The sequence below is a fragment of the Macaca nemestrina genome, chromosome 2 (assembly GCF_043159975.1).
Source record: "Macaca nemestrina isolate mMacNem1 chromosome 2, mMacNem.hap1, whole genome shotgun sequence".
Classification (NCBI taxonomy): Eukaryota; Metazoa; Chordata; class Mammalia; order Primates; family Cercopithecidae; genus Macaca; species Macaca nemestrina.
In genome coordinates, this window is record NC_092126.1 from 1,788,963 (window position 1) to 1,802,130 (window position 13,168).

The window sequence follows — 13,168 nt, forward strand, 5'->3', positions numbered from 1 at the left end:
TTTTGTATTTTTAGCAGAGACAGGGTTTTGCCATTGTTGGCCAGGCTGTTCTCGAACTCCTGATCTCAGGTGATCCGCCCACCTCAGCCTCTCAAAGTGCTGGGATTACAGTGTGAGCCACTGTGCCCAGCTGGTAGTTGTACACTTCTAAGCTTGGTTATTTTCTCTTGGTACTTTGAAAATATATCATTATTGACTGGAACCCATTTTGCTGTTGTGAAATCTGCTGTGAATGTAATAGTTGTTTGTGCAGAATGTCTTTTCTCTCTGGTTGCTTTATCTCTGGTATTCTGCAATTTCATTTGCATGTGTTTGAAATTTCTTTTACTTACCCTGCTTGCTGTTCAGTTTGCTTCCTGAATCTGAAGATTCTTGTCTTTAATCAATTCCGGAAATTTTTCAGCCATTATCTCATTATTATCTGTGTCTTTTGGTTTTTCTCTTTTCTCTCCTGGAATTCTCATTAGGAGTATGGTAGACCTTAACAATCTATCCCCATGTCTCTTAAGCTTGCTTTCATTTTTCCTGTCTCTAGGCTGTTCTCAGTAATTTCTTTTGATCTGTCTTTCAGTTTACTAATTTTCTCTTCAATTGTGTGTAATCTGCTATTTAACCAAACATTGGCTTTGGTTTCAATTATTCTTTGTTTCTAGAACTTCTACTTAATTCTTTTGTTGTTGTTTTTGTTTTGAGACGGAGTTTTGCTCTTGTTGCCCAGGCTGGAGTACAATGGCACAATCTTGGCCCACTGCAACCTCCACCTCCCAGGTTCAAGTGATTCTCCTGCCTCAGCCTTCTGAGTAGCTGGGACTACAGGCGCCCACCACCACGCCCAGCTAATTTTTGCATTTTTAGTACAGATGGGGGGTTTCACCAAGTTGGCCAGGCTGGTCTTGAACTCCTGACCTCAGGTGATCCGCCCACCTTGGCTTCTGAAAGTGCTGGGATTACAGGCGTGAGCCACCATGCCTGGCCTACTTAATTCATTTTCAAAGCTGTTTGGTCATTAAAAAGATAATAAAATAAATTTAAAAAAGCATCTTGTTTCTTGCTCATGTTTTCTAGCTCCTGTCTTATTTTCTTTAATCATTTAAATAGGCGTATTTTATATTCTGTAGCCATTAATTCTAGCAGCTAAAGTCTGTATGGGTTTTCTTATATTCTTTGTAGTTTCTATTGACTCACTCATTGTTGCTTATTTCCTCAGGTATATTGTATTTTGGGTGCTCATGTTTGGCTTTGGAAATCCTGTTTAATCTGTGAAATCCTTTGAGACCCAGGTTGAGGGTACACCTGTGCAGTCAGGATTTGTATTTGTCTCATCCAGGCCCCCCAGAACTCCAGCCTGGGACCACTTTCTTGACAAATTTGAACTTTAAAACCTTAGTGAGGGAAAATTCTAAAAGGTTATTAATTCTAAAGGAAAATTTTCTTTTTCCCTCCAAGCCCACTGCAGGCCAAAGTAAACAAATGTCCTGTACGTCTCCCTGGGCTAGTACAGGGTCTTTCTCCCCCAGTCAGTTCTTGAAGGGTGTAGCGCTTTGAATTTCCAGTCCTATGCAGGATCACAGTCCTGATTTCTTGTATAGGCCCAAGTCCTTGTCTTTAGTTTCCTGTGCACCTGTTAAAACCCTAGAGATTTCTTAGATAAGTAGGTGCCCTCAACACAACCATGGCTTCACTGCCCTGCTTACCACTCTGGTTTCCTGCCCCTTCTTCAGGTTGAGTGTGAAGTTTGGAAGACTGTCAGAAGCATTCTGTTTTCATTCTTGCAAGCTGTGCCTTTGAAACAATGTCCTGTTTACCAGTGTTTCTGTGTGTTTATTAAACACACATAATCAGAGCATTTTTCAGGTTATCTCTTACTGTGCCATGTTGCTCCTTGATTCCTTTCTCTCCTGTACCCTCTGCATCAATTGAGTTTTCTGCTCTACATTGATAGAGAAGCACAATCCCTCTTTCTTTCCACTGCCTTCCTACTTTATTTCCCTTCTATTCTTGCATCTCTATACTCCATTATCCACACTGCAGTCTAGTGATCTTGAAGTGTAAGCCAGGTAACATAACTTCCCTGCTTAAAAGCCTTTTAATAAAGTATAGGCTTTTTACCATGGCATTCAGGATCTTTCATGACCTGAATCTTGTCTGCTCTAGTGTTTTCTTGATAGTACTGCCTTCTTGTTCTAGGCCCCAGCTACACAGGGCTTCTTACTGACTGTAGCAAGCCCTTTTCTTTCTTTTCCTGCCTGTATTGCTTTTCACCTCTGGGGGCTTCTCTGGGTGCCGTCTCTTTCTGTTCTTGCCTTAAGTCTCACCTCCTCAATGAGGCCTTCTCCGACCACCCTATCCAAAGTAACCTCACCAAGTTTTTTCTTATACCAGGTGTGACCACTTTGATTACTATGTCTTCATATAAGCTCCACAAAGACTTGGTGAATCGTGTTCAACCTTGCATTTCTTTTGTGCTTTTTGTTTTGTTTTTGAGACGGAGTCTGGCTCTGTCACCCATGCTGGAGTGCAATGGCCCGATCTTGGCTCACTGCAACCTCCTCCTTCCTGGGTTCAAGTGATTCTCCTGCCTCAGCCTCCCGAGTAGCTGGGACTACAGATGCGCGCCACCATGCCCAGCTAATTTTTGTATTTTTAGTAGAAACGGGGTTTGATTGTGTTGGCCAGGCTGGTCTCGAACTCCTGACCCCAGGTGATCCGCCCACCTCAGCTTCCCAAAGTGCTGGGATTACAGGCGTGAACCACTGCACCTGGCCCACCCATGTATTTCTGATGCTTAACAGTGTCTAGTCCATATTAGACACTCAAATATTTGTAGAATAAGTGAAACATTGATGAACTCCTCCGTGGATAAAATAGGGAAGTCTTAATTTGCAAGAAGGTGGGACTTAATTTAGCAGCAAAATTTAAGAATTTGTAAGCAAAAAAGCAAGATGGATAACGGATGAATTCCCAGAAACAAATGTCGCGGAGCAGATGTGTATAACGGCAATCGTCTGTCAGCGTCTTCCGTCGGCAGAAATCTGCTAGGAGACAGTGCTGAATGAAATGAGGGACTGGCTGCTCCTCTCAATACAAAGACTACCAAAGGAATAAAAGCAACGTCCATCACCGAACTACGACTCCCAGCGGCCCCCGCGCGGGCCTGCCCATGGGAGGTGGCGCTCGTCTCCACCCCGGGGAGCTCCGGCTTCTGGCGGGAGGGGTGCTGAGTTCTGGCCCCGCCCCGCCCCGCTCCCCGCCGTCGCCCTCCTCCAGGGTTGTGGCCACGCGCAGCGGCGGCGGTTGTTCCGCTTCCCCTCCGGCCCGGGCCGTCGCCATTGCCGAAGGCACCCTCCCCTCCCCTCCCTGGCGGCCGCAGGGCTCCGCCGCCGCCGCCGGGCCTAGCGGTAGCAGCGGCTGCTCCAGCGCGGCGTCTCTTCCCGCCCCGCTTCCCCTTCCCTCCCCTCCCCTTCCCGCGCCGCGCGCTGGCCCGGGGCGGCTCCGCAGCCCGCCGGGAGCTCTGACGGAGGCGCCTCGCTGGGGCGGGGACCTTCCCTCGCCTGGGGTAAGTGCACCTAGGCCGACCGGCGCGGAACGCGGGCCGGCTGTCTTCCTCCTCCGTCCTCCTCCGCGGCCTGGCGGGCGGGAGTGGCCCGGGACGGCCGACCTGCCGCGCGCGGGGCCGGGGAGCCGCCACCTGCGTGCCGGGAGCCGCGGCTCCTGGGGCGGTGGCTCATTGTCTGCTCCCCAGGGCCGTTTTCTTCGCTGGCTTGAGCCCGAAATGGGAAGCTTGCTGGGCTGCCGGGGTCTGACTCTTCCTGGACCCAGCCCTGCCCTGAACCGCGCGGCCCCACGGGCGCTGCCGACTCTCGGTCTTCCCTGCCCTCCCGTTTCACCCTCTTCCTTTGCCCCGTTTTCTTAATGCTGGACCAGACTCTCCGGTTTTGTTCGTTAGTGTTTCCTCTCTCGCTGGCTCTCAGCCCTTCCTTGCTCGCTCTCTGTTCACCCCGGTTTCACTGCCCGGGAACATTGTCGCCAGGAGCTTGGCTGTTTTCTCCGCTCCAGCCTGGAGCCTCTTCCACATTCCACACCGGTGGAAACGCAGAGCGTCCCGGGCGCTGGAGGCCCCGCTGACGGGCGGAACTCTCGGAGCTTCTCCTCGCTCCTGTCTGAGCTTCAGCCTAGGGGTGGAATTAGCTGCTTTAGATAACTTAGGTGAAGTTAAGATTGGTTTTTCACCATGTTTGGCTTTCTTGGAAACGCACGCACAAACACAAAACGTTGCCACAGATTTCTCTGTGGACTCAACCTTTTGACTTAATTCTTTAAAGATAAGTCATCCAAGAACAGAAGCGTGTCATCGTCAGTGGGTGTGAGGTTGTACCCATCCTTGTATCTTAATTTTAATAGTACTATTCTCTGGGCAGTGTGAGCGGGATTTCTCTTCCCTGGATACCTAAGGAACTCCCGTTGAAATCATTATCTCACTTCTGCGTTACAGGTGATGTGTCGTTTGTTTTCTTTTTTAAGCTTTCTAGAAAGACAGAATGGTTAGGCCTAAAATTAGACTACGAAGAGCTGTGTTTTGGATCAAGGTTGTGCGCGTCACGTTTTTTTTCCCCTGCTGTGTTCGACTCTTCCGCTCTTATAAGTAGGCAGGATATTGAAATGTACAAGAATTTGCTCTGGGGGTTTTGTTTTTGTAGGGTTGTGCAATGGAATAACACTCAATAAAGTTAGATTGGGATGAAGGCAGTGAACAGTAATTTTTAAAGCAGGTTAAAACTTGTCCACTTCGCCAGAAGGTCTTTGGCTTTTGTAAAACCCACTCATGCTCGTGTATATAGAAGGGCCTTTTTCATGTTCTGTTAGGAGTATGGATTTCAGGCAACTTTTTCACTCTGTCATCCTCGGCTATTAAATCTTTTCGAGGTATTTATTAGCCAAGCACACTGATTGACCCTTATTACGGAAAGTGAACCTGTGATACATGTAGGTCTTAAACCAACTTTCCGATTTGGTAACAGAGGTTGACCTAAATTCAGTGTATTTTGTGTTTTCACTAAATAGCCCATTGTTACCTTTCTTTCCAGCAAGGCTCTGAAAAAAATGACTCCAATACTCAACTTCAATACTGTCATCATTTCTTAAATAGTAGTATCAGTTGTCCTTAACTTAATGGGTGTTTTATTGGCCTGAGGGATTAAGGTGTAGAAAGGTTGGAGTTTTGTTGGAGTTTGAAACTTGGTCTGTAGGTGTTGGCTTCTCTGCTAGTTTCTTCTAATCAGCAGATATTTTTATGAAGGAAGAGTTCCTGGGTATTTCACTTCCTTTAGGGCCTTGGTTTATGGTTTACTATCATTCAGAGAGATAACTGGACTCCGTGCTATTTAATACTAACCTTGCAAACCCAAATTCAAAATTAAGTTTGTGGTTCGAGTATACAAGTGATAGGGCTCTCTGATCTTTATGTTAGACAGGTTCCGAAGTAGATGCGGCTAACAATTAATATTTCTTTTTTTTTTTTTTGAGACGGAGTTTCAGTTGCCCAGGCAGGGGTGCAATGGTGCGATTGCAACCTCCGCTTCCCGGGCTTAAGCGATTCTTCTGCCTCAGCCTGCCGAGTAGCTGGGATTACAGGCACGAGCCACCACGCCCGGCTAATTTTGTATTTTTAGTAGAGATGGGGTTTCTCCATGTTGGTCAGGCTGGTCTCAAACTCCCGACCTCAGGTGGTCTGCCCGCCTCAGCCTCCCAAAATGCTGGGATTACAGGCGTGAGCCACTGCACCCCACCAACAGTTTCTATTTCTTTTCAATTATACTTTTTAAGAGAGACAACTTAGAATTTGTTCAGGTAGCTAAAGATAATCTTTCAATTATACTTTTCTAATATCTAAGAACTTTGTCAAGTAGCCAAGGATAAAATAAGTAGGTATTGTTAGATTCTTCCTATTTTTTATCTATCTAAATTGATTATTATAATAATACTTGAGATAGCATTTTGTTTGGCCTTCTGACTTTTCCACTTTTTTTTTTTTTTTTTTTGAGACGGAGTCTCGCTCTGTCACCCAGGCTGGAGTGCAGTGGCCGGATCTCAGCTCACTGCAAGCTCCGCCTCCCGGGTTCACGCCATTCTCCAGCCTCAGCCTCCCGAGTAGCTGGGACTACAGGCGCCCTCCGCCTCGCCCGGCTAGTTTTTTGTATTTCTTAATAGAGACGGGGTTTCACCGTGTTAGCCAGGATGGTCTGGATCTCCTGACCTCGTGATCCGCCCGTCTCGGCCTCCCAAAGTGCTGGGATTACAGGCTTGAGCCACCGCGCCCGGCCCAACTTTTCCACTTTTGATTAAAATTTGAAACTGGGTCATCTTCAAGACTAAGTCATAAGGGTTTTGATCAGTTTGTTAGTTAAGTTTCCAGACTAATCAGAGGGAGCGTATTAATTGCAAATTGTGTGTCCGAGCTCTTTCTAGGATCCTTTTTGTGCCTTAACAGAACAGAATAGGAAAGGAAAAAAAAAACCCTCATTGCCCCCCAAAAATAAAATACTGGTTGTTTTCTTCTATGATCAGAGTTGAGTTTCATCGCTTCTTCCCTTCTAGGGTCACTTGCCTGGTTAAGGGTAGTCAGTCTGAACATTGATTCAGGATTTCAGTGCTCCAGCCTCCTCTCCCTGAGTTACTTCAGAACTTACTCCATGTATCCCATGTGGTTTGGAGCTAGAGTCCTGCGTTTGAATTCTTACTGTTCTGCTTTACCCTGGGCAAGATACACGTTCCTTTCAAGACTTTTCTCATCTGTAAGATGGGGATAATAAAAATAATAATACCAATTTCATAGGAACATTTAGATCAAATGAAGGAATGCAGGTATTCTGTAAGTGTAGTTCTTAATAAACGTTAGTTAATAGCCTATTCTTATATGCTGTAGAGTTGATACTCCTAAATTTAGATTTAATACTGCCTTGTAGGCTGGGTGCGTTGGCTCACACCTGTAATCCCAACGCTTTGGGAGGCTGCAGCGGGCGGATCACTTGGAACTAGAAGTTCGAGACCAGCCTGGCCAACATGGTAAAACCTATATTCTCTACTATTCTTTAGTAGAGAATTTAGTATTCTCTACTAAAAATAAAAATACTAGCCGGACGTGATGGCAGGCGCTAACCCCAGCTACTCGGGAGGCTGAGGCGGGAGAATTGCTTGAACCCAGGAGGCAGAGGCTGCAGTGAGCTGAGATTGTGCCACTGCACTTCAGCCTGGGTGACAGTGAGGGTCCGTCTCAAAAACAAAAATAAAACTGCCATCTAAAAGAACGAAGTTTCTGAGACCATAACTAAAAAATAAAAAATTTTTTTGGTGAATAAAATATAATTTTTCAGAAGAAAAAACATAAAATTGTTTCACCACTGAAATAAAACATAGGGTTTTCGAACACAGATTTCTCAGATTTAAAAATATGCATATTTCCTGTAGAGAAGTTGGGAAGTGGGCAGTGGCTGGTGGTGCCTGTAGTCCCAGCTGCTCGGGAGGCTGAGGATCCTTTGAGTCCAGGAATTTGAGGTCAGCCTGGACAACATAGGGGGACCCCATCTCTTAAATGAGTCAAAAATAAAAGCAGAAAACAATATTAAATAAGAAATTTGGAAAGTAGTAAAAACCATTAAGACAAAAATCACCTTAGTCTCAGCTGGCAGAGAGAACCATTGTAACAAACTGGAACAGTGGTTTTGTCCCTTATTTTACATTTAAATTCTAAAAGCAGTCCATGTTTGTTATAAAAGGTTCCAACAAGTCGACTAAATATTTAAAGAGTGAAAATGCCAGCACTTTGGGAGACTGAGGCAGAAGGATTGCCTGAGTCCAAGAGTTGGAGGTCCAGTGAGCTGTGATTGCACCGTTGCATTCCAGCCTGAGTGACAGACACAGCCCTGTCTTATAAAATTCTTAAAAAGTGAAAATTGCTCTCGCTCCACTTTTTAGTCCCACTCCTTAGAAGTGCCTACCCACTGTTAATAGTTTTACTTACTAAGTTAGAAATAAGTCCCTGTTGTGTGTCGGATACTTTTTATGTTGATTGTAAAATAAAAAGTCTGATCGTTAACCGTATCATTACATATAGTGGCACCTCTACTTTTTAAGCCAAAAGATACTACACTGTAGGTAGTACCTTAATTATTTGTGGTCATTTATGTTATTTCTGACTTTGAGTCACTAAAACTAGAGCCTGAATGAACTTCTTTATACGTATGTCTTTGTGCACATGCATATGTTTGTATTTCCATTAAAACGACTTGTAAGTGTACATTTAAATTTCTTTTTTCCTTTTGAATTGCATTCCAAAAAGACGTTACCAATCTATATTTCCTTATTGAATTGTAGAAGCTCTTCACATGTCATAGATATTAATCTTTTGCCTTCTGTTTAAGATCTTCCTCATTCCACCTTTACAAAAACATTCTTATGTGTTTTCTTCTGGTACTTTTAATAATTGTTGTGTTGGCCGGGGGCGGTGGCTCAAGCCTGTAATCCCAGCACTTTGGGAGGCCAAGACGGGCGGATCACGAGGTCAGGAGATCGAGACCATCCTGGCTAACCCGGTGAAACCCCATCTCTACAAAAAATACAAAAAACTAGCCGGGCGAGGTGGCAGGCGCCTGTAGTCCCAGCTACTCGGGAGGCTGAGGCAGGAGAATGGCATAAACCCGGGAGGCGGAGCTTGCAGTGAGCCGAGATGTGGCTCCAGCCTGGGCGACAAAGCGAGATTCCGTCTCAAAAAAATAATAATAATGATAATAATAATTGTTGTCTTTCTTTTTTTTTTTTTTTTTTTTGACACGGAGTCTTGCTCTGTCACCTAGGCTGGAGTGCAGTGTTGGATCTCAGCTCACTGCAACCTCTGCCTCCCAGGTTCAAGCGATTCCTCTGCCTTAGCCTCCCAAGTAGCTGGGATCACACCCCGCTGATTTTTTTTTTTTTTTTAAGCAGAGATAGAGTTTTGCCATGTTGGTCAGGCTGGTCTCAAACTCCTGACCTCAGGTGATCTGCCCACCTTGGCTTCCCAAAATGTTGGGATTATAGGCGTGAGCCACCGTGCCCGGCCCATTGTGTTTCAATCTTTATCTTTCTGGAATTTTTTCTGCCTGTTGGGGATAAAAGAGTTTTAAAATAGTTTTGCTACAGAAATAAAATACAGGTATAAAAATATTTGGCCGAGTGCAGTGGCTCATGCCTGTAATCCCAGCACTTTGGGAGGCCTAGGTGGGTGGATCACCTGATATCAGGAGTTGGGGACAGCTAACCAACATGGTGAAACCCTGTGTCTACTAAAAACACAAAAAATTGGCCGGGTGTGGTGATGCACACCTGTAGTTCCAGCTACTTGGGAGGCTGAGGCAGGAGAATCGTCTGAGCCCTGGAGGCGGAGGTTGCAGTGAGCCGAGATCCAGCCACTGCACTCCAATGAGACTCCGTCTCCAAGTAAAAAAAAAAAAAAAAAAAATAGAGGAAGAAGTAACTAGATTGTTTCTGTTCATTGGTATTTTTATTATCTTACTGGACTTCAGTAAAAGTCTTGTTTATTTTGTTTTCCAGGTTCATTGTTTTATCTGAGAATAATAGTAACTTCAGCCACTTTTTTATGGTTACAATATTTAACCTTGTTTTTTGTTTGTTTGTTTGTTTTCCTGTTTTTTAAAGATGAGGTTTCACCATGTTAGCCAGGATGGTCTTGGTCTCCTGACCTTGTGATCAGCCTGTCTCAGCCTCCCAAAGTGTTGGAATTAAAGCTGTGAGCCACTGTGCCCAGCCGTTAACCGTTTTAGGTCTTTCTTACATTGGCCTGAAATTCCAAGACTGGTTAAATAAGAGAGGTGTCATTGTCTTGAAATGACTTTGGTATTAATATATTTTCAGTTAGGGATGATGGCCGCTGTTGGATTTAGAGAAAGATTATTATTTTATTCTGTTTCTGCTTTACAAAAAATAGGAATGGCTTCTGAATTTTATCAGATGTTATTGTAACATTTAGATGATATGGTTTTCTTCTTTTACCTATCGCTGAAGATATGTAATAGTAAATTTGCTATTAACCAAAGGTATTATAAGGCATATATCATGAATAACCAAAATCCCACTCACATTAGTCATGCATACACAGTTTTTTGAAAGGTTAGAGGAGAATCTCAAAAATTTAGTTTGATAAGAATAGGCTGGGCATGGTGGCTCACGCCAGTAATCCCAGCACTTTGGGAGGCCAAGGTGGGCAGATCGCCTGAGGTTCGGAGTTCAAGACTAGCCTGACCAACATATGGAGAAACCCTGTGTCTACTAAAAATGCAAAATTAGCTGGATGTGGTGGCTTGTGCCTGTAATTCCAGCTACTCAGGAGGCTGAGGCAGGAGAATTGCCTGAACCCAGGAGGTGGAGGTTGCGGTGAGCCAAGATCGTGCCATTGCACTCCAGCCTGGGCAACAAGAGTGAAAAAAACTCCATCTCATAAGGAAAAAAAAAAAGGCCTTTATTTAAACTTCTGTAGTTAACTTCTATAACCTATCCAGGAATCCTTATTCGTGAGTCACTTTTGATAATTTTTATTTCCTAGATCGTTTCTTTTAGATTTTCAAATCTGTTACTGTATAGGTGTGTATAATCTTTTGTCATTAAGATCTGTGGTATTCATTTCCATCTTTTATTAGTGATTTCGTTATTTTTCTGAATTTGCCAAATGTTTGTCTACTTAGTGGTTTTCTTTTTTCACTAACCAGCTTTGAGATTTATTTATTCTATTTTTTTTGTTTGTTTGTTTTCTGAATCCCCGTTTCTACTTTTGTCTTTGTTTTGCTCTCCTGCTTTTTTTTGTTGTTGTTAATACTTTAACTAACTTAATGAATTCTTAGTTCCTTTTAGTGTGTTTTCAATTAGCAATAATCGCACCTCGAATAGCCCTCATTGGCTACGATACTGCCACTGTGCAAAGCTAGTTCCTTTTAATGTCTTTTAGTGTAAAAACGTTTAATGTTCTTAATTTGCTTCTGAATGCAGCATTGGCTGCACATTCTAATTTACATGAATGATGTTCTTCTGCTCAGTATTTTCCAAATAGTTGGTGGTTCTGTTTTGATTCCTCTTTGACTCAGGAGGTATTTAGGATAATTCTATTCACTCTTATATTTTCTTTCATTGTTGTCAGCTTCTATAATCTTTTAAAATATCTTTTAAACTTATTGAGGATTTCTTCGTGACTTAAAACATAATCCATTTTAGAAAATGTTCTATGAAAACTTAAAAAGAACATTTCCTGTTGGTAATATACAGTTTTATACATACCTGTTGATTAATGATTAAGATTATTTGTATTACCAATTTTTATAAATAGTTCATATTAAATATAGGACTTAGTCTTTGTTAGTCCTAGTAAGAGCTATAGTCGTTATTAATAATTTTTATTAATTTAAGAATCTTCCTAATCTGTCAAAGACAAAGAGGTAGCATTGTTTCTGAGAAGCTTGTTTTCACGTTGGGACCTTTGAATTTTTATTTCTTTTGCCTGAATGTCACTGAGGCCATATTTGAAAGAGATCTTTCATGATCACCTCTGCCTGCCCCCACTGCATCTAACTTCCTGCCCCTCTGTGTGTTTATTTTCCTTTATAGCACTTCCATCTGAAGTTTCTTTTTCATTTATTTGTTTTTTTTTAAATATTTTACAGAGCTTTGAACAAACAGATATAAAATAAGTATGTGTTGGTTGAGTGTCACTCTCTTATTTCTAATGATTTTTAAAAATTTTTATTCATTTTAATTAATAGACTTTGCAGCATTTTAGGTTCACAGCAAAACTGAGCCTAAGGTACAGCGTTCCCGTATACCCCACGCTCCTCACGCCCCTCTTCTCCAAGCCTCCCCATCGTCAGCATCCTGCGTCACTGTGGTGTATTTGGTAGAGTCAGTGAACCAGCATTCACACATCATTACTGCCCAGAGCCCATAGTTTACGTTAGGGTTTGCTCTTACAGTATTGTACATTCAGTGGGTTTTGACAAATGTGTAACAACACGTATCCACCAGTATTATACAGAATGATTTCCCGACCTTAAAACTTTCTGCTCCACCTGTTCCTCTCCCCTCTACCGCAACCCCTGGCAACACTGATCCTTTTCCTGTCTCCATGGCAGTGCCTTTCCCAGAATGTTGCACAGTTGGAGTTATACAGTGTGAAGCCTCTTCAGCTTGGCATCTTTCACTTCGCTGTATGCATCTGAGGTTCTTCCCTGTCATTTCATGGCTTGATGGCTCATTTCATTTTAGTGCTGAATAATATTCCATTGTCTGGATGTACATTCACCTATCAAAGGACCAGGTTTGGTGATTATGAATAAAGCTGCTGTAAGCATCGATGTGTGGAGTTTTTGATTGTGGTGTAAAATACATGTAACAGAATTTACCATCTTAACCATTTTGAAGTATACAGTTCAGTGGTACTAAATACATTTATAATGTGCAGTTATCACCACCATCCGTCTCTGAAACTCTCCATCCTGCAAAACTGAAATTCTATACCCATTAAACCATCTCTCCTCATTCTCCTTTCTGTCTGCATGATTTTGACTACACTTAAGTACCTTATGTAAGTGGAATAATATTTTGTGTTTTTATGACTTATTTCACTAATTCTGAAGGTTCATCTGTGTTGTCGCACGTCAGAATTTCTTTTCTTTGGCCAGGTGCAGTGGCTCACGCCTGTAATCCCAGCACTTTGGGAGGCCGAGGTGGGCGGATCATGAGGTCAGGAGATCGAGACCATCCTGGCTAACACAGTGAAACCCCGTTTCTACTAAAAATACAAAAAATTAGCTGGGCGTGGTGGCAGGCGCCTATAGTCCCAGCTACTCAGGAGGCTGAGGCAGGAGAATGGCGTGAACCCGGGAGCGGAGCTTGCAGTGAGCCGAGATTGCGCCACTGCACTCCAGCCTGGGCAACAGAGCGAGACTCCGTCTTAAAAAAAAAAAAAAAAAAGAATGTCTTTTCTTTTTTTTAGGGTGAAGAGTATTCCTGTGTATGTGTTTACCTGATTTTGCTTGTCCATTGATGCATCAGTAGACGCTTGGGTTGCTTCCATATTTTAGGTACTGAGAATAATGCTACTACGAACGTGGGTGTACAGACACCTCTTTGAGAC

At 43.2% G+C, this 13,168-nt stretch overlaps 1 protein-coding gene and 1 pseudogene across 2 annotated transcripts in view; one reads left to right on the plus strand and one right to left on the minus strand.

The window, feature by feature from the left end:
• The first annotated feature begins 3,307 nt into the window (after nucleotides 1-3,307).
• Nucleotides 3,308-13,168, plus strand: part of LOC105470983 (p21 (RAC1) activated kinase 2) — a 95,348-nt gene continuing 85,487 nt past the window's right edge. For both annotated transcript variants that reach the window (XR_011619498.1, XM_071090582.1), the window contains exon 1: nucleotides 3,308-3,556. The gene's annotated coding sequence lies outside the window, so the exon portion shown is untranslated. The remainder of the gene's footprint in view (nucleotides 3,557-13,168) is intronic.
• Nucleotides 10,855-10,968, minus strand: LOC112424785 (U4 spliceosomal RNA; annotated as a pseudogene).